This window comes from Acomys minous (assembly GCF_964271855.1).
Source record: "Acomys minous genome assembly, chromosome: 12".
Classification (NCBI taxonomy): domain Eukaryota; kingdom Metazoa; phylum Chordata; class Mammalia; order Rodentia; family Muridae; genus Acomys; species Acomys minous.
The window spans coordinates 87,089,183-87,110,287 of record NC_140493.1 but is presented as its reverse complement, the minus strand read 5'-3'; the positions used below and the strand labels follow the sequence as shown (position 1 = coordinate 87,110,287).

General features: G+C 46.1%; 1 long non-coding RNA gene across 3 annotated transcripts; it reads right to left on the bottom strand.

Annotated features, from left to right (window-relative positions):
- Positions 1-1,440: 1,440 nt before the first annotated feature.
- LOC311578918 lies at positions 1,441-21,052 on the bottom strand. 3 transcript variants are annotated; one of them, XR_014772998.1, is made up of 5 exons: positions 20,160-21,052; positions 5,354-5,517; positions 3,860-3,927; positions 3,094-3,169; positions 1,441-1,527 (listed from the first exon to the last, which is right to left on the bottom strand). It is a non-coding gene; the product is annotated as an uncharacterized lncRNA (long non-coding RNA). The 3 variants fall into 3 exon arrangements; XR_014772999.1 differs by lacking the exon at positions 1,441-1,527 and having other exon boundaries at positions 2,893-3,169; XR_014773000.1 differs by lacking the exon at positions 1,441-1,527 and having other exon boundaries at positions 2,893-3,169; positions 20,832-21,052.
- Between the last annotated feature and the right edge of the window lie 53 nt (positions 21,053-21,105).

The following is a 21,105-nucleotide window of genomic DNA, read 5'->3' as shown; positions in this document are numbered from 1 at the left end:
GCGCCACCACCGCCCACCCCCAAATTCTTGCTAATCTGGGCCAAATCCTCCATCCATACTGGCCATGTGCTTCTTTCTCCACCTAACCCAAGGTGGCGGCCTCCTTCCTTCTCTTTCCCCATTACCTCACTCTTTCCTTCCCAAGATCCTTTTCTCCCCATTCCCATGAACCTTTGCCATGCCTACCTTCTTCCACTGGCCCAGATATCAGCTTTTTATTGGTCAAACAGGAAGGCAAGGTTATACAGGGTCAAGGTAACAAGCAGACCTTGGGAGTCGGTAATTAGCATCAAAATACAACAGACCAATTTCTAACAGACTGGAGCTTCTGTCCCGCACTGGGGCTGGCTCTGGAAAGGCAGGAGGAGAGCTCGCTGTGAGCTGAGCTTCAAGTGGTCCCTGGGCCATACCCTTCATGTGCAGAGGCAAGAAGTGGCCTGAATTCATAGAATGTTCATAGACTGAGGGGGTCACGTGGCCCTGGACACATTAGACACACTGGACACAGGGACCTTGGGACACATTAGAAGGTTGAGGAGAAGTGGGGTACAGGAAGAGGCATGCGGATGGGACATATCTGTGCTTCGTGTTAATGTGATCGATGGGGACCACCCAGAAGCTGGGGTGAAGCCAATCCCACCAAGGCCAGAAGGAGAAAGCCTGCTGGGAGGTAGAAACAACAGATGTCTAAGACAGTGATAAATCCAATAAGGAGCCAAGAAAAGTGTCCCCAGGTCCGATCTCATCTGTGAAGTCACTCATTAGGCTTGGACACTTTCAAAACAGGGTACGCCTTACCTTCAAGATGCCCCACAACTTTTAGGACACTGGCACTATCTTGAAATGTGCCTTGTGTGTCAGTTTTCTCTTCCCTACCCTGTAGAAAAGGGCTCTTGCTCTGCCCCAGCCCCCACCCCCTCACCCTCCAGCCCCATTTCAGGCTCCCAGTCAAGAAGAACGTGTTTTGATGAGACAAGACAGGTGAAAGTTGTCCGATAGTGGATTCCTTTGAAGAAGTTACACAGAAAGAAACAAACCATGTCGGGAAGCTAGAACACCTAGGCTAGCCCCTCCCCCATGACAGGCCAACTACGTCCACTGCTACAGAAAGAAAGAAAGAAAGAAAGAAAGAAAGAAAGAAAGAAAGAAAGAAAGAAAGATGTAGAAGGAACCACTCAGTTGAGGACCCGGAAGAGGGAAGTAGATGACAAAATGACCCACAGACTGAAGCAGAGCTGGGCTGAAAAGGTAACGCAGACAACCAAAGAGAAGACGGCATTACCCCAATGCCGGCGGAGACAGACAGGCAGACGCCGTGGAAACAGGGATACGTTCAAACTTACCGACACCTGCCTGCCTCTGCCTCCTGATGAAACAGGTGTGCTCCACAGAGCAGGCTGCGGTGGCATCGGCCTATAATTCCAGCACTTGGGAGCCTGAGGAAGGAGGAGAGCCGTGAGTTTGAGGCCACCCTGGGCTCCACAGCAAGTGCCCAGCCAGCCAGTGGGGTGCGGAGCATGAGCCTGTCTAAACGGATAAACAAACAAACAAACAAAAAGAAAACCCAAATAGACAAATCTAAAAGCATGCTCTGCCATGCCCAGCAAAATTTAATTTGGGGTGTGTGTGTGTGTGTGTGTGTGTGTGTGTGTGTGTGTGTGTGTGCGCGTGCGCGCGCGCCCTATTGCTGTGACGAGACACCGAGACAAAAGCAATTCTTTATTTTTTGGTTTTTCGAGACACGGTTGCCCTAGAGGTGATCCAGTGGTGATGCCCTCAGGTGAAAATTTAAAAACATGTCTTGCTGGCCCCAAAGGGCTTCTGTTGAATGTTTTCACAGGAGACCTGGGAATCAGGGGGCAGCTGTGAGCGCGTGGCACCAGCAGGAGCCTCACCTCAGTGCGGGTGTGTGCCTCAAGTCAGCAGCTGCAGCCAGCCTAAATGATGAAACCAAAGCACACAGGGAAGGACTGTTCTCCCAGAAGGAGAAATTTATTTTGTTGTCTAATATTTAAACAGTTTAACATGCCTTCCGATGAATTGTCTGGCTTAGAAAAGGGCACGTAACAAGTCTGCGTGATAAATCCCTCATTTTTAACCTCAGGGAATATGCAGACAGGTTTTTATTAACGGAACATCTGTTTTTCACCATCTCCCCTTGATGAGTGTTTAAAGAAGCTTGAGAGAAAGGGGTCCCACATCTCTCAGGCCCTTTAGCCTTGGCCCCAACAATGTGTGGTCCAAACGAGACGTGTGATCATAAATAGCCAAGCCGCAAAGCCCCACAGTACTTCAGGCACCCAGTTATCACTTCCTCAGCCTCTGCACCTGGCTGCCTGTGCTCCAGGACAGGTTACCCACCAGGGCTTCCTCTGCCAGCAGCTGCCTCCCATCTGCTCCTCAGAGAGAACACCCCGCCCTCACCCCGGCCCAAGCACTGCTGTTGCTCCTGCAGCTGGGCAGCATGCGATGCCCTGGCCAACTGGTCCCTGTGGGTGGCACTAGAGCCCACAGGCCACCAAAATAGCTGTGGTCCATTGAGACCCGGAGGGATGCAAACCGAGGAAGAGGAATTCCCTGGGTAGCTCCGCCCACACCAGCACTTGAACTCATGGGGTAAGGCACTGTGCAGAGTTTGCGCAATGCCCATCAGTGTTCATTCACAGCTGTCTCCACGAAGCGTCTGCACTTTCTCCTCAGACTTTTCTGGGAAGCATCATTACCACCCCCCTATTCTCTGTCTCTCTCATGTCCTTCTCCTGGATTCCCTCTGACTGTGTGCGTGTATGTGTGTTTCCTCAGAGTGTCAGCAGCCATGACTTGTGACTGTGTGAGCAAACCATGCACACACATATGGGGCTGGGGAGATGGCTCAACAATTAAGAACACACATATGTACACATCCATGCATTTTGAGAAACTGTTAAGCCTGTGAACCACAGTCCAGTTCACAAAGCAAACCATCTCACCTGGGGACTCCCAAAGGCCAGTGATGTCAGGTGATAGGGGACAGACAAGGACGCTTTTATATTCTGGACTGTACAAACACATTTGAACTTTATATTATAGCAAGGAATCACGGCGTATACACACCACTAATGGTCTTCTCTGAGTTTTAATCCAGGTGGCTCTTCAGGTGGAGTCCGGGGGCTTCTGAAGTATTTGAAGTCTGATGGACAGACAGATGACAATGAGAGAAAAGCGCAGGAGGTGGCAAGGAGAGAGTCACCAGCTCTACAAGTCCCAGGCCAGGGTGCCTGCCTGACCACAGGGGGAAGTCTGGGCTCTGGGATGACTGGCTGGTCTTTGGTCCCATTCCCTAGGAAACGTGGTGACAGGCCACATGTGGTCTAGGATTCTGGTGACAAAGGGACCTCTCTAGGAAAGAGGAGGGGAGGACTTGTTTGACATTCGTGTCACTTGCTCTTGCTCTAAGCCATGTGCAGTGACACAAGACTATAATGCTGGATTCGGGGCGACACCGTGAGTGGGCTTGTATAAAAACAAACAAAACCCCACTCAGAACAGATCAAAAGTGGAACACGTACCCCAAAGTCAGGTGAGTACTTCAATAGACACAGGGCACCAGGAGTGAGGGCCCACATGTGGCCAGCTCTGCTATGAAGATAAAAACCAGGGGACCTTAAGATGCATTTAAAAGATGAGTTCCTTCTACATGTGGCGATGCACACCCACAACACCATACATTCAGAGGTAGAGGCAGAAGGGTCAGGAACCCAAGCCTTAGCTACATAGAAAGTTCAAGGCCAGGGGCTAGAAAGATGGCTCAGGGGTTAAGAGCATAGGCTGTTCTTCCAGAGGACCTGGTTTGATTCCCAGAACTCACGGGGTGGCTCACCGTAATCCGGAACTCCACTCGCAGGCGATTTGATGTCCTCCGGGCTCCGTTGACACTGCATGCATGTGCTGCGTTGACACACACACAGATAAAATTAAAATAAATAAATCGTAAATAAATAAAAAGAAAAAAGAAATGGCATTTGGGGTCTGGAAAGATGGCCCAGCAGTTAAGAGCACTGGCTGCTTTCCCAGAGGAGTTGAGTTCAATTCCCAGGATCTACATGGCAGCTCACAACCCTCTGTAACTTCTCTAACTTCAGTTCTAGGGAATCTGATGCCCCCTCCTGGTCTCTGTGGTACTGCATCCATGTGGTACACACACCCACAGGCAAAGCACCAATACACATAAAATAAAATAAAAAGAAAATTCAGGTGGCGCACGACTTTAATCCCAGCACTCGGGAGGCAGAGGCTGGTGGATCACTGTGAGTTCGAGGCCAGCCTGGTCTACAAAGTGAGTCCAGGACAGCCAAGGCTACACAGAGAGACCCTGTCTCGAAAAACCAGAAAAAAATAAATAAAAGATGGGGCTGGAGAGATGGCTCAGTGGTTAAGAGCACTGTCTGCTCTTCCAGAGGTCCTGAGTCAATTCCCAGCAACCACATGGTGGCTCACAACCATCTATACTGGCATCTGATGCCCTCTTCTGTAATGCAGATAGAGCACACATATACATAAAATAAATAAATATTTAAAAAAGAAGAAGAAAGAAAGAAAAGAAAAGAAAATTCAGAACCAAGCTGGGCTACGAGAGGCTCTGCCTCCAAACCTAAATTTAAGTAATAAAATAAGATAAACTAAATGAAAGTTCCTGTTTTCATATGTGTCAGAGACTGAACAGGAGCCCGGGAGGCTGCGCCTGTAAAGTGCTCTCTTACCCCAGCTACTTGCATGAAGAAGCCACTGAAACCAGAGCCTTTGATCACTGGAACATGGTCACGTGGTAACTACAAATCAGGATCCCAAGCATGGAAGGCAAAAGGATGGGTAACAAGGGCTTGGGATGTAGCTCAGTTGGGAGAGTGCTTGCCTGGCGCACACGTGGCCGTATTATGTTCAGCCCGCAGCACCAAATAAACGAGAGGAGGTAGGGCATGCCTGTAGTCCCAGCCCAAGTAGAGGCTGGGAAGGTGATCACAGTCATCAGCTCCCTTCTCCTAAGGGAGAGGGCTGGCAAGATCCAGCATCTGAGCTGGGGGGGTGGGGTGGGTGCAGGCCTTTAATCCCAGGACTCAGGAAGCAGAGGCAGGTGGATTGCTGTGAGTTCGAGGCCAGCCTGGTCTACAACGTGAGTCCAGGACAGCCAATGCTACACAGAGAAACCCTATCTCAGAAAGAAAGGAAAAAAAAAAAATCCAGCATCTGGCATCAGACTCCTCTGCTAGAAGAGGTACATTTCTGCAAAATGGGGGTGGGGGGTGGGTGGGAGGTTGGGAGTGACAACACAAAGATTTCCTGCAGTACAAGGATTTTTTATTTTTTATTTTTGTACCTGAATATCCGATTCAAATTCACAAAAGCCTCCACGGGGCGCTGTAAAGATCTAGAGGGGCTGCGGTGGTGAGACACTCGCACCTGAGAGCCGGAAGCACAGCAGAAACCACAATTGCCGGGTCACGAGGCCAGGATGTAGGCTGTAAATAGCATCCAAGATACCTGAGAAAATTGTCACAGTCAAGTGAGAAACGACCCAAAGAGAAAAAGAAAAGGCATGGGATCAGACGCAGGGTGTGCAAACTGGAGGAGAAGGGAGTTGGCAGGGGTGGGGTGGGGTGGGGTGGGGTGGGGAGTCGGGGCAGAGCAGATATGGGGAAAGAGCACTCAAAGGATGGAAGAGGCTGGCTTTCCGCTCTGGCTTCCAAGCAAAGCTGATAGAAAGGGCCCCCACACTGACGCATACTGTGATGAATTCTCAAAGGCAACCGGTTGAGCAGTTGGGCATCGGGACACTTGCCTGTAACCCCAGCACTTGAGAAGCTGAGGCAGGAGGATTATCTTGTGACTGCAACCAGCCTTGACAATCTAGTGAGTGACATGACAGCCTGGGTTACATACATACAGAGTGAACCCTTGTCTCAAAAGCACAAACCAGCTGGGCGGTGGTGGTGCACGCCTTTAATCCCAGCACTCGGGAGGCAGAGGCAGGTGGATCGCTGTGAGTTCAAGGCTAGCCTGGTCTACTAAGCGAGTCCAGAACAGCCAAGGCTACAGAAAGAAACCTCATCTCCAGAAAAACAAACAAAAAACAAAACAAACAACAACAACAACACACACACACACACACAAACCAGTCTGAGGGGCCAGAGAAATGGCTCAGCAGTTAAGAGAGGACCCGTGTTCTACCCACAGCACCTACACAGCAGCGCCCCACAATATTTGCAATTCCAGCTCTAGGGGATCTAGTGCCCTCTTCTGGCCACTACAGGGACTGCAAGCATGAGGTGCACAGACATACATGCAGAGAAAATACCCATAAGCATTAAAACAAAAACGGAAATCAAAACAAACAAGCAAACAAACAAAGCCACTCTAACCAAGGGGCTAATGAGATAACTTGTTGCCAAGCCTAACCACATGAGTTCAACCCCCAGGACCCACATAATAGAAGAAAAGAACCAACTATGGAAAGTTGTCTTCTGACAACCACTTGTGTGCTGGAACACATGAAATGTTAAAACAAACAATTAAGAAAGACACAGGTGCTGGGTGGTGGTGGCGGTGAACACTTTTAATCCCGGCACTCAGGAGCCAGAGGCAGAAGGATATCTGAATTCTAGGCCAGTCTGTCTACAGAGTGAGTTCCAAAATAGCCAAAGCTACACAGAGAAACCCTGTCTCAAAAGCACAAAACAAACAAGTAAAAAACAAACAACAACAACAACAAAAAGATAAAGCCTTGGTTTCAATTCCCATATACACACACACACATATAAACAGACACATAAACACACACATGCATAGACACACACACACTTAGAACAAGACATTAAAGGAAGGAGATTTTTTTTTTTAAGATTTATTTATTTATTATTGTGTATGCAGTGCTCTGCCTGCATGTACACCTGCAGGCCAAAAGAGGGCATCAGATCACATTATAGATGGTTGTGAGTCACCATGTGGTTACTGGGAATTGAACTCAGGACCTCTGGAAGAACACTCAGTGCTCTTAACCTCTGAGCCATCTCTCCAGCCTGAGGAAAGAGATTTTACTCCTTTTATATATCTTTTTTTCTTTGAGTATTTAAAAAAAAATATTTCTTTTATGTCCTTTTCTTTTTTTCTGAGATAGGGTTTCTCTGTGTAGCCCTGGCTGTCCTGGACTCACTTTGTAGACCAGGCTGGCCTCGAACTCACAGCGATCCATGTGCCTCTGCCTCCCGAGTGCTGGGATTAAAGGCGTGCGCCACCACACCCGGCTATTTGTGTGTTTTCTGAGACAGGATGGAGGATATAAAAAAGCAACTTGAACTCTGCTTTGCTCTTCAGACACCCCTGATGCAATTCGAGGTCTTACTACGCTCAGTGCTCGCTGGCATTTCCTGTTCTTGCCTTGGCCTTTCTGTATGTTAAAATGCAGTCACACCTTGGAGGCAGCGGCTGGCGGATTACTGTGAGTTCGGGGCCAGCCTGCTCTACAAAGCGAGTTCAGGACAGCCAGGATAACACAGAGAAACCCTGTCCCAAAACAAACACACAAATAAATAAATAAATAAATAAATAACAAAACAAACAAACAAAAAATGCAATCACAAGCTATGAAATCAAGGAAGCAGATATCTGTTAATTTGACATATGTGGGGGTCTAGAAAAACCAAAGGAAAAATAAGTTTGTAGTTTGTGTATGGAGGCCCAGGGGCAGAGCTGTTTAACCCCTTCAGAGTACTCATGAATAAATCACCTGAAGATGTGCTGTGACACCGAAGGAGGAATTAGACGCAGACACGGAGCCAGGCAAGGTGGTATCAACTACAATTCCAGCATTCAGGGTACTGAGGCAGGAGGATTGCCACAGGTCTGAGGCCAGCCTGAGCTACATAAATAATGTCCAGGCCAGTGTGGGCTACAAATGAGACTTTGTCTCAAAACAAAACCAAATCAGGAAATAGCTAGAGAATTTCTGCATAGTCCTGCACCTTCAAAAATACAAACTGGCTATGGCGGCCCAAGCTTTAATCCCAGCGCTAGGGAGACAGAGGCAGTCAGAGCTTTATGAATGAGGTCAGCCTGGTGTACACAAAAAGCTCCAGGACAGCCAAGGCTACATAGTGAGTCTTTATCACAATCAATCAGTCAATCAATCAATAAATAAACAGATCCAGGCGTGATGGTGAACACCTGTAATCCCATCACCCGGAGGCAGAGGCAGGTAGATCTCTGTGAGTTCGAGGCCAGCCTGGTCTACAAATCCAGAGTCCAGGACAGCCAGGGCTATCCAGAGAAGGACTGTCTCAAAAAACCAAAAAAACCAAACCAAAACCCAACCCAAACCAACCAACCAACCAACCAACCAAAGCTAACTAAAATACAGGTAGAACACTGACTAGAGGGTTTACATTTGTATGCGTATGCATATATGCATGTTTACATGTATACGCAGGTACGTGTGGAGGCTGGAAGTCAACCTTGGCTGTTGGTTATCAGGCGCCATCCGCCTTAGTTTTTTGAGACAGGTGCCTCGTTGGCCTAGAAGTTGAGTGTGTGGGGAGCGCAGAGGTCCTTGTGTTCACAGATAAGCCCCAAGGGACCCAGGAATGCTAAACACGCAGTGTTATCCCTTCAAACGGTGGGATGTGTATAGCCTGCTTTCTGCCTAGAGGGCCGGGAACATATGTGGTAAATAGTACGGTGGCCTTTTCACTCTCTACGCGCCTCAGGCCTAGGCCGTTATCATGAGCTTGTCAGTCTATAGAGCCTGTCTTCATGGGAGATGTCACATGTGCTTTACAAGGAGTTTCGATGCAGCCATGCCTTAAGTTTTACTGTACACACAGGACTGAGTTAATTATCACCAGGAAAAAAAATTTTCACCAAATTGTGCCATGCCTAAATATGTCTAAATAAATTCCTCAGGGTCAGACCCTCCAGGTTTGAACCAACACCAGCTACTGAGTCGCCGTCTATTGCAATGGGGAGTTGTGCTGGCTATGGCAGCCTGGGCTACCATTTGTGGTCTCTCAGAGTTTGTAGTGCGGCTGTTCAGGTCCTTTGGGCTTTGCCGTCTTCTTGAAAAGTCGGTGTTATTCTAATAGGCCTTTATATTTTACTTGGGTTTTTCCCCCCCTTGCAGCTTTTACTATTCTTCCTTTCTTCGATATGTTTAGTGTTTGATTTTTTCTTTTTCTTTTTTCTTTCTTTCTTTTTTTCTTTTTGTTTTTGTTTTTGAGACAGGGTCTCTCTATGTAGCCTTGGCTGTCTGGGACTCACTTTGTAGACCAGGCTGGCCTTTTAACTCACAGCAATCCACCTGCCTCTGCCTCCCGACTGTTGGGATTAAAGGCATATGCCACCACCACCTGGCCTTGATTGTTTATTTTTTTAAGATTTATTATTTATACAGTGTTCTGCCTTCATATGAGCCAATAGGCCAGAAGAAGGCACCAGATCTCATTTTTTAGATGGTGATGAGCTGCCATGTGGTTGCTGGGAATTGAACTCAGGACCTCTGGAAGAACAGTCAGTGCTCTTAACCTCTGAGCCATCTCTCCAGCCTGCGTTTGATTATTTTGTGCCTATGGGAATTTCTTTTCTGGCTCAGTCTATTTGGTGTTCTGTATACCTCTTATACCTTGATAGGCATCTCTTTCTTTAGATTAGGAAACTTTTCTTCTATGATTTTATTGAAAATATTTTTTGTGGGTGCTGGAGAGATTGCTCAGAGGTTAACAGCCCTGACTGCTCTTCCAAAGGTCATGAGTTCAATTCCCAGCAACCACATGGTGCCTCACAACCATCTGCAATGTGATCTGATACCTTCTTCTGGCCTGCAGGTGTACATGTAGGCAGAGCACTGTATACATAATAATGAATAAATAAATTTAAAAAAAAAGAAAATATTTTTTGTGCTTTTGACCTGGGATTCTTTTCCTTCCTCTATTCCTATTACTCTTAGACTTGGCCTTTCTTGGTGTCCCAAATTTCTTGGATGTTTTATGCCAGAACTTTTTAAAAAATATTTTATTTGACTAAGGTAATTATTTCTTCTACCATGTCTTCAGTGCATGAGATACTCTCTTCAATCTCATGTATTCTGTTGGTGTGGCTTACCTCTGAGATTCCTGTTCAAGTGCCTACATTTTTTGGTTCCAGATTTCCCTCAGTTTGGGTTTTCTTCCTTTTTTGTTTTTATTTTTGTTTGTTGTTGTTGTTTGTCTGTTTTTCAAGACTGGGTTTCTCTGTGTAGCCTTGGCTGTCCTGGACTTGCTATATAGACCAGGCTGGCCTCGAACTCACAGAGATCCACCTGCCTCTGCCTCGCAAGTGCTGGGATTACAGGCATGCGCTACTACTCCCAGCTCATATTTTCTTTTTTGATTCATTTTCAAGTCTTGAGTGCTTTACTTATTTCCTTCCACTTTGTGTATTTTCATACATTTCCTTAAAAGTTGTATTCATTTCCTCTTTAAGGACTTCTACCATACTCATGAAGGCTATTTTAAGGTCTTTGTCTTGTGATTCAACTATGTTGCAATTCTCTGTAATAGTGTTGCTAGGCTGTAGGGGAGACATACTGCCCTGGAGTCTTATGTATCTGGGTTTGGGATGATTGTAATTCTAGGTGTCGATATCTGGTCTTGTCTTTGTTGGGCAGGTGTTTTGTTCCTTGGTTTCTGCTGTCTTCTCTGGTTCTTAGGCAAGTGTGGAGGCTGTGTGTTGCCTGATGGGGAATTCTTCTGGGATCCTGTCATGTGTGGTCACTGGGGGTTCTGGGTAAAATACGTTTCTAGGTATTAGGTACTGACACTTAGGAATGGCCATGGGCTAGGAGAGTGTGTGTGTGGGTCCCCAGGAGGGAGGAAAGCAGGGTGTCCTCCCAGGACCTGCCTAGTGCCCTGGGGTTAAGAGCAGAGAGTGAGGAGAGGCCACAACAGAGAGTTTGCTTCAGAACTGGGCATGAGACTTGGGGAGTAGATTTGGAGGAGAGGAGGGAGAGGTGAGGACCGGCAGTTAGACTGCCTGCTGTCCCGGCTGCAGTGGCCTGTGGGCTCCATGCTATCTTCCAACTTGCAGGTTTTTCTTTAACTAGCTCCACTATACATTGATCAAATCTTTTAACATCTTTTTTTTTTTTTTTCGAAACAGGGTTTCTCTGTGTAGCCTTGGCTGTCCTGGACTCACTTTGTAGACCAGGCTGGCCTCGAACTCACAGAGATCCACCTGCCTCTGCCTCCCGAGTGCTGGGATTAAAGGCGTGCGCCACCACGCCCGGCTCTTTTAACATCTTTAAATATTTATTTATCAGCTATTTATATATTTACTTATTCAGTGCATGTGTATGTATGCAGCAGTGGGCTTTGTCCTGTCACTATGGGGGTTTGGGCATAAAATTCAGGTTGTCAGCCTTGGTAGCAAGCGCCTTTACACTGAGCCATCTTGCTGACATACAACATACATACATACACACACATATATACACATATACATATACATACATACATACATGCTCCCCCCATGAGACTTACAACTTTATATTTCACATCTCTATGTTCATGCCATTTTTATCATTTCTTTGGGGATGGAGCTGTAGCTAAGTGATACAGCATTTGTTTTATTTGCACAAACACCTGGATCCTATCCCCAGCACCACAAAACAGAACAAAAATCAAATAGAAAAAAAAAAACACCCATAGTTTGTTGTTTGATAAATTATTTCTTCATTTATCTCTAAAGATTCTTAATTTCAAGTCTTTGGCAGACAAGTCCACAACTATTAATAGGTTGGCTGTATGTGTTTGTTTTTAAACTTTTTAGTATTCATTTTCTTCAGACGTCTTGGGCTCTGGGTTCTCAGGCTCGTTTGGGATGGGCATTTTGGGCTTTGCACTGTGCTGTTTTCTCTTTCCCTCCTTTTTTGTCTGGCGGGTTTAGTTTCCTGCTTCTGCGGCTGTACTAGCACAGAACTAGCCATGTGCTCTTTCCTGACACTGGAGGACTGCACACCTGGTGTCACAGCTAAAGAGATGCTTGGGCCATTCTTGGTTAGTGTCATAGTTACTTTCCTAGTGCTTTGAAGAAACACCATGACAAGGCTACTTGGAGAAGAAAATGTTTATAGAGTTAGAGTCTATGACCATCTGGGAGGGAGCGTAGCAGTAGGGCATGGTGCTGGGGCTGTTAGGAGAGAGAGAGAGAGAGAGAGAGAGAGAGAGAGAGAGAGAGAGGACGGACTGGGAATGGGTCTGCATTTGAAACCTCAAAGTCCACTCCCAGTGACACACTTCCTGCAATGAGGCCACATCTCCTAATCCTTCCCAAACAGTTCTCGAACTCGTGACCAAGTATTCAAACATGTGAGGCCATGGGAGTCATTGTCTTTCAAAGCACCGGTTAGGAAGCCGACTCTGTCCTCTCACATCCCTCAGCCCACAGCTTCGGCCATAGCTACAAGTCTGCTCAGCTTCCAGGCCTTTCCCTTCGGTTCTGTGTTTAGCTTTCCCCACAGTGAGTGACCGACCACACTACCAGCCCCTTCACCCCATTCCCCGGGTGACATTTTAGCTCCCATCAGCCCACAGGGTTTGGCTTTGCTCATCACTTTGCTTTCGAGTTCTTTATGTCTACCAGCTATGTATCCAGTGACTCGACTGGTTTTTATTTTCTGTTGGCATCCATACTTTGGAAACTTTATCTCCCATTATTATGCGCTGGCAGCATGAAGAGAGTTAATCTTCCTTGTCGGTGTGATATGATTTAGAATCATCAGGTGAACACAGCTTGCGTGTGCCCGTGGAGGCAGGAAAGATCCACCCTGGGTGTGGGTGGCACTGTCCCAGAGGCTGGGGTTCTGGACCAAATGAAAAGGGGTTCTGGGGCTGGAGAGATGGCTCAGAGGTTAAGAGCACCAACTGCTCTTCCAGAGGTCCTGAGTTCAATTCCCGGCAACCACATGGTGGCTCACAACCATCTATAATGCCCTCTTCTGGCCTGCAGGTATAAAACACTCATATACATTAAATAAATAAATAAATCCTTTAAAAAAAAAAAAAGAAAGAAAAAAGGAAAGAAGAAAAGAAAAGGGGTTCTGGACCGAATGAAAAGGCAAAGTAGAGCAGAGTACCAGCGTTACCCACTCCCTCTCTGCTTCCTGACTGGATGTGATGGCACCAGCTGTCTCCAGTCCTCTGACCGTCTCTCTCTCTCTCTGCCAAGTCAGAAAGAAACCCTTCCTCACTGAGGCTGCTTCTTGTCGGGAGCTTATCACAGGGACAGGTAAAGTAGCTGATGCCAAGGGAGGGTATTAGCAATCTCCCAACCTTTCTCTCATTAACGGTTAAGTCATTTTGAGACCAAGTGTCTGTCTGTCACAGTGGAAACAGACTAGCCAGAGGAGACCCCAACGCTGCCAGTCCCAGTAACAGACCCGGATGGGCTTTGCAGGCTGCCCACTGATGGGAATGACACTCAGGGGACTTTTATTTAGGGACCAGCTTCTTGTAGTGACTCAATGGCAGTAAACTGGCACACAGGCATAGAATATTCCACTCCAGTGTTCTGTTTACAACCTTTTGTTAACTGCATCTACCTACCAGTGGCTTGTTTATTTATTTTTAGGGGGGTTCTCACTCTGTATATAGTGCAGGCTGGTCACAGAACTCACTATATAGCCCAAGCTAGCCTTAAACTCACGACAATCCTTCTGCCTCAGTTTCTGAGTGATGGCATTACAAGCATGAGCCACTATATCTGGTTAGACAATGCAGAGACGGGTGGAGAGATGGAAGGAGGGAAAGATACATACATAGAGAAAGAGAGAGACAGAGACAGACAGAGAGAGAGAGACACAGGGACACAGAATGAGAGACAGAGACAGAGCAACAGAGAGACACACAGAGGACCAAAATGAAGGCTAATATATCCATGTAGGTTCTCAGCTAAATGACAGAACGGAAGAACTGCCATCCTTTCATTTTTAGAACAGCACACACAAAAATAACAGCAGAATAAAAACCAGAGATGCAAGCCAGGCGGTGGTGGCCCACACCTTTAATCCCAGCACTCAGGGGGGGGGGCAGGGGGGGTGCGGCCAGAGGCAGGCGGATCGCTGTGTGTTCGAGGCCAGCTTGGTCTACAAAGCAAGTCCAGGACAGCCAAGGCTACACTGAGCAACCCTGTCTCAAAAAAACAAACAAAAAAACCCCACAAACAAAAAACCAAACCAGAACAAAACAAAACAAAACAAAAAACCAAACAACAACAAAAACAGAGATACAGCAGAGTATTTGGATCTTCTACAGAAAAATGCTCCTCAGTTCCAATGTCAACCCCAAAAAGAAGCAGAGACTTCTGAGCAGACAACAACGAGGACAGGGAGGGAGAGAAGGCGGGAAGGTTAGATCCCTACAAGGTGCCTGGATTAGGTGCTTTTCCTGGCAAGGCTTTCCTTACAGATAGCCTAGTTAAGATATTCACAAACCAGTGCTGGAGGGAAGGCACTTCCCCGGCTGATGGCCTGAGTTTGAGGAGGTAAAGGAGAAAACCCATGCCCGCAGGTTGGTATCTGACCTTCATGTTGCACACACTGAATTAATAAATGTAAGAAATGAAATCAAAATGCTTAAAAGAAATGAATGCTCAAATCCAGTTCAACTTATACTGCAATAGAAAGGGACAGGGGCGCATGCCTGTAATCCCAGCGCCCAGCAGGGAAACTGAGGCAGCAGGGGACGTGTGAGTGACAGGCCAGATAGCCAGGCCCTGTTAGGAAAAGAAATCAGGCCTGGGAAACCAGCTTTATGGCAGACCATGTGCTTAGCATGTTTGACTTCAATCCCCAGCACCACAAATAATGATTTTCCATTATTATTTAGAAAACAAAAGTAATAAGCTTCAATATGGCATCTTTACATACGTTGTTATGTGTTGTTCCCCTCTCCGCTACCTAGTGCATAGCAAGGGGCAGAGTCCTGGGCAGCTAGAAGCATGTTCCCTGCAGTCTTTGCGTTGGGCTTGAAAAATCAGAGCGCCATGGTTGATTTAAGAGAAAATAAAATTTAAATGGTCTCTCTCTCTCTCTCTCTCTCTCTCTCTCTTTTTCTCTCCCTCTCTCTCTCTCTCTCTCTTATTATATATACAGTGTTTTGCATGCATGTACCCCCTGATGCCAGGAGAGGGCAGCTGATTGCACTGTTGATGGTTGTGAGCCACCATGTGGCTGCTGGGAATTGAACTCAGGACCTTGGGAAGAGCAGCCAGTGCTCTTAAGCTCTGAGTCATCTCTCCAACCCCAGTGGCCAATCTCAGTGGGCAGAATACTTGCCCAGCATGTACAAAGCCCTGGACTCCATCCCAGTACTGAAACAAACCGGACATGGTGAGGCACACCTTCAACCCCAGCACCTGAGAGACAGAGGTAGGGAAATCAGAACTTCAAGGTCATCTCCCACATAGAGTGGGTTTGAGGTCAACCTGGGACACATGACACCCTGTCTCAAAAAAATTAATAGGAAAAGAGACAAAGAATACAATAGGAATGAAGCAATTCTAAAAATAACCAGTTCTAAGAGGGGCAGGACCAATTAAATACAGTGTCCAGAAGATAACTGTAAATTAAAAGCAATGAGGTCACTTCTCACCTATCAGATAAGCTAAAATTAAAAACAGAATAACCCCTGCTGCTGGAGGGGAGGCAGGAAAATAATGCTCTCAGACACTGTTAAATGTGTCATTTAATTTTAGGCAAGCAATCTGGCAATATGTATCAAAATGTAAAATCTCTTTCCCTAAAAAAGCCATGATAGGGGCTGGAGAGATGGCTCAGTGGTTAAGAGAACTGACTGCTCTTCCAGAGGTCCTGAGTTCAATTCCCAGCAACCACATGATGGCTCACAACCATCTATAATGTGATCTGATGCGCACTGTATACATAATAAATAAATCTTTAAAAAAAAAAGCCATGATAGATGCAATATAGAGGTACCCATCTATTCCCCAGACACAAGCAAGCACATGCCTTGCCATCTAGCACCAAATGTAATGATATCATCATCATCATCTAGAATAATAAACTAATAGGTTTCAACATGCATCTTCACATATGTTAATATGCTGTTCCACTCCCCCACTACCTAGTACACTGCAGGGGGGCAGAAAGCTAGGCAGCCAGCCTAGATGCCATTTAGATGAGGTTCAAAGTAGACAAAGCTCACATCCTTTAGTGGTTTGGAGGAGAATGGTACCCAAACAGTCACACCTTTGAATGCTTGGTCACTAGTTAGTGTAACTGTTTGGGAAGGATTAAGAGACGTGTCCTTGGGCCTGGAGAGATGGCTCAGAGGTTAAGAGCACTGACTGCTCTTCCAAAGGTACTGAGTTCAATTCCCAGCAACCACATGGTGGCTCACAACCATCTATAATATGATCTGATGCCCTCTTCTGGCCTGCAGGTGTACATGCAGGCAGAGCACTGCATACACAATAAATAAACAAACAAACAAACAAACAAACAAATCTTTAAAGAGATGTGGTCTTGGGCCTGGAGAGATGGCTCAGAGGTTAAGAACACTGACTGTTCTTCCAGAGGTCCTGAGTTCAATTTCCAGGAACCACATGGTGGCTCACAACCATCTACAATGTGATATGATGCCCTCTTCTGGCCTGCAGGTATACATGCAGGCAGAGCACTGTATACATAATAAATAAATAAATAAATCTTTAAAAAAAGAAAAAAAAGAGACGTGTCCTTGTTGGAGGAGGTGTGTAGCTGGGGGTGGGCTTGGCGGTTTCAAAAGCCCATGACGGGCCCAGGTTCATTCTCATTCTGTCTCTGTCTGTCTGTCTGTCTGTCTGTCTCTCTGTCTGTCTCTCTCTCTCTCCTTCCTGCTGATCAGGATGTAAAGCTCTCAGCTACTGCTCCAGCACCACGTCTATTTCTTGCCATAACACTCTTGAATTCTGAGCCCAAATTAAATGCTTTCATTCGTAAGAACTGCCTTGGTCATAGTGTGTCTCTTCACTGAAATGGAACATATATGACATATTTGTGACACACACATATGCATATGTTGTCCCAAATCACTCACTTTTCACCTACTTTCTCCTTTTCCCAAAGTAAGTGACTCTCACAGCTTGATTTTTGTCCTTAGCCAGGCCTGTCTGGTTTTGAGCTTCATATAAGTGGATCCATACTTTATGCTTTTTTTCTCAGGCTTCTTTAGCTTTGGATGAGACTAGGAGGGGCCTCTATAGTGCTGGTAATGTTCCGTTTTATAACCTAAACGCTGTTACATGGATGCGTTCATTTTATAATATATACTTATCAAGCTGTATGCTCATGATTTGCTTAAAGTTCTATATGTACAACTATAGTACATATAGTATGGTAGCGTTTTTAATGTCCTTTGCGGATTATTTTTTGTTTTTTATTTTTTGTTTTTTGTTTTGTTTTTTATATATTTGAGTGCTTTGCCTGTATGTAAGTTTACCACATGTGTGCAGTGCCCAAGGAGGCCGGAAGAAGGGATCAGATCTCCTGGAGCAGGAGTTACAGGTGGACATTAGCCATCCTGTCGGTTCTAGAAACTGAACACTGGCCGTCTGCAAGGGTATTTTGATTCATATCGCCCTCTTAACTGCTAAACCATCTATCCAGCCCCTCAAAATATAAATGCCATTTTTTTTTAAGTCCTGGGGGATGGAACCTAGGGCCTTAAATGTGCTAGGCCTAGTACCATACCATTAAACTACATCCCAAACCTGGTAATAGAAATATTTAGTTATCTGGGCACAATGGCACACCCCTTTAATCCCAGCATTTGGGAGGCAGGGGGGCAGGCGGATCTTTTAGTTCAATGCCAGTCTGGTCTACGGAGTGAGTTCCAGGACAGCCAGGCTTACACTGAGAAACCCTATATAATTTTTTTTCCCTGTTCCTCTAGTAATCTCATTCCCAGGAAATGAAAGCATAGAAATAAATGCATAAGTCATAGGGACAGACCTGGAAACACACTTATTACACTTATTACAGCCTTGTGGCACTAGAAAGACCTGGGAACCTACATAATGCTCCAGGGACTAGACTATTTTGAGGTCATTTAAAAAAAAAAAAGCATGAAGTAGGGACAGCTCTAGCTTGGTGGTACACCCCCCTTCCCTAGCATGTGTGAATGTGTGGGGCACAAGGCCCTGAATTAGATTCTCAGAACTGTAAGAATTAAAAATAAAAATAAAAAAGAATTAGTTAATCTGTTCTACACAACTAAGAAGAGAATCTCTATGTATTTACTTTAAGGAAAGAAAGCAAAAGTAGCCTTAAAAAATAACACCTCTCTTCAAATAAAAATAATGACTCCTTCAAACAATAAAAACGAAATCTGTCTGGGATATGACATATTTGTAATTCTGGCACTTGGGAGGTGGAGGCAGAAGAATCAAAAGTGCCAGGTTATCCTGGGCTACGTAGGGTGTTTGAGGCCAGCCTGGGCTTCGGGAAACCTTGTCTCAGGAAAGATACAATAAAAACAAAGCCAGGTGTGCAGGCTCTCGGAGTCAGGATGGCCTAATTTGAATGGTAATTACTTTGGGGATTGCAAGTGATTTTTACTTTTGACAGTAAAAGGTCCTGTGACTATATACTGTTTCTATAACCAAGGGAAAGAAAAAGCTGCTTTCCTCCTAGGGGAAAAATATCGGCAGGTAGCAGTCTCTAGGATCTGGTTTAATGAACATACAGGTCGATATTTAATTAACTTATCAACTGTTGGCTTGTCAACTGATGTTTTCTCAGTCCTTGAGGCCTTAAATCTCCTAAGTAGCCAAAGTGTCATCTGAAACACTGTTTACAATTTGTTTATTTATTTATTTGGTTTTTCGAGACAGGGTTTCTCTGTGTAGACTTGACTGTCCTGGACTCACTTTGTAGACCCCGCTGGCCTTGAACTCACAGTGATCCACCTGCCTCTGCCTCCCGAGTGCTGGGATTAAAGGTGTGCGTCACCCCCCACCCCACCCCGGCACAATTTCCCCTTTTAATAATGTCCAAACTGGGAAAGGATTAAAGGAAGTTTACTGGGGTGCATCAAATGACTGAGCTATTACACCCCCCACTTCTGGCAATCCCTGGTACCACTCTGCCTTTTGTTTTAATTTGTTTGTTATTATTGTTTCTTTTTTTTTTTTGAGACAAGGTTTCTCTGTGTAGTCCTGGCTGTCTTGAAACTCACTATGCAGACCAGGCTGGCCTGGGACTCAGAGAGCCCTCTGCCTTTATGCTTCCTGAGTGCTGGGATTAAAGGCTTTTTTTTTTTTTTTTTTTTGTTAAACTATGCCTATCTCTACATTTTTTTTTGACTTTCTTTTTCTTTTGAAATAAACTCTTTTTCCAGGCCTATTGATTGTGTTTTTAAAAATTAATTTAATTTATATGATTATTTTTAATGTATGTGTGTGTGTGTGTGTAGAGGTGGGGTCATATGTGCAGCTATGTATGCAGATCAAAAGTCAACATTAGTCTCAGGGGCCTGCCACTTTCTGATTTTAGGATGAACTCCAGGTTGGCTGGCCATCCCATCAAGCCCGAGATCCACCTGTCTCCCTCCCGAGTGCTGGGTTTACAATGAAATATCACTACTTCAGGCTTTTTGTGTGGGTGCTGGGGATTGGACTGGCGTCCTCAGGGAGCCATCTCTTACAATGGTTCTGAAAATCTTCCTTATAACCCAATCATCCTTCCATCCCATGATTGTATAAATCCCTTATGATGCCTTGGGCCTGTAATCCTAGCACTCTGGAAGTGGAGGCCGACAGATCAAAAATTCAAAGTCATCCTCAGCTATATTTTGAGTCCAAGGCTAGCCTGGGGTACATGAGACGCTATCTCAAACAAACAAACAATAAAACCCAACTTCTGTTTTGCACTTAGGAGGAAAAAAAAGTAGGAGAGCCAAGAATCAAAGACTGTTGTAGATAATAAACATTTTACAAGCAGGTTATGGCCCCTAGTGTAAATAAAGCAGGGGACCAGGCTGGGGAGCACAGAAAAACAGCTGGATCAAACATCTCGCTTATGTGTTTACTTAAAATGTGAAGCATTTCCTCTGTGGGTTTTGCTACCTCCAGTCACCTTGCTCTGGCGGGCAGCGCTTTACCTTCTCTTGCGCGGCATGTGCCCGGGTTACCTTCTCTTCTGGCTTCAGGTGAGGCCTCGAGTGTTTAGTTCTTATTGAGCACTGCTTTTGGAACATGCCAGAAAGAAGCATGGTCAAGTGGTGGGCTTTCTCAGCCTCCTCCTTAACACTTCCTGAGCTTTAAAGCTGGGGACCAAGGCTTCAAAGGCGAATAAGACAGAATCGCGGAGAAATCACTGCCAGATGCTTAACTTAAACGGAGCTAGGGGAAGCACAAGCGAAGATGCCATTGATGGGGGTGGGGTGGAGAAAGGCATGGCTGCCAGGAGAGAGAACAGCATATGCTAAGGATTGGTGGGTCTCCAAGCGTGGTCCCGGAACAGCGACGGCGGTGGCGGCGGCGGCGGCGGCAGCGGCAGCAGCTGCAGCAGCAGGGGAACTTGTTGAAAATTTTAATTCTCAGGTGTTCTAAACTCCAGGAGTGGCAATTAGCGCTCTGTTTTTTAAAAATCATTTTCCAGGAGATTCTGACAAAAACTAGAAGTTGAGAATCACGACTCCAGCAGAGGTCTTGAGGATGCTTTGGATGAGAAGGGCAGAGTGGCAAGACAATTTCGGAGCCAGTCAAAGGGTTATGCTTTGTCCTCACGGGCCGCCTTCAGGTTTTAGACAGGGCGGCTGGTACTTACACACCTGGCATGCCAGCGTTTCCCAGGGATCGGGGCCCGCAGAGCGTCTTCCCGCCTCCCATGACCTGCGACACTAGAGTTGTCAGGCTGCAGATCCTCCGCATCCCAGGACAATGCTTTTGCGGCCTTGAGGTGATTCTCCCACACTCAGACGTGCATTGAGACGTGGAAAGGACCGGGAGCACCAAGACCCTTCCTATGAGACAAGAGCGGAAGGCCGGCCCACTGCCCCACGCCCAGCCCGCGAGAGGGTGGAGCCTCTGGTCCCGCCCCGGCCC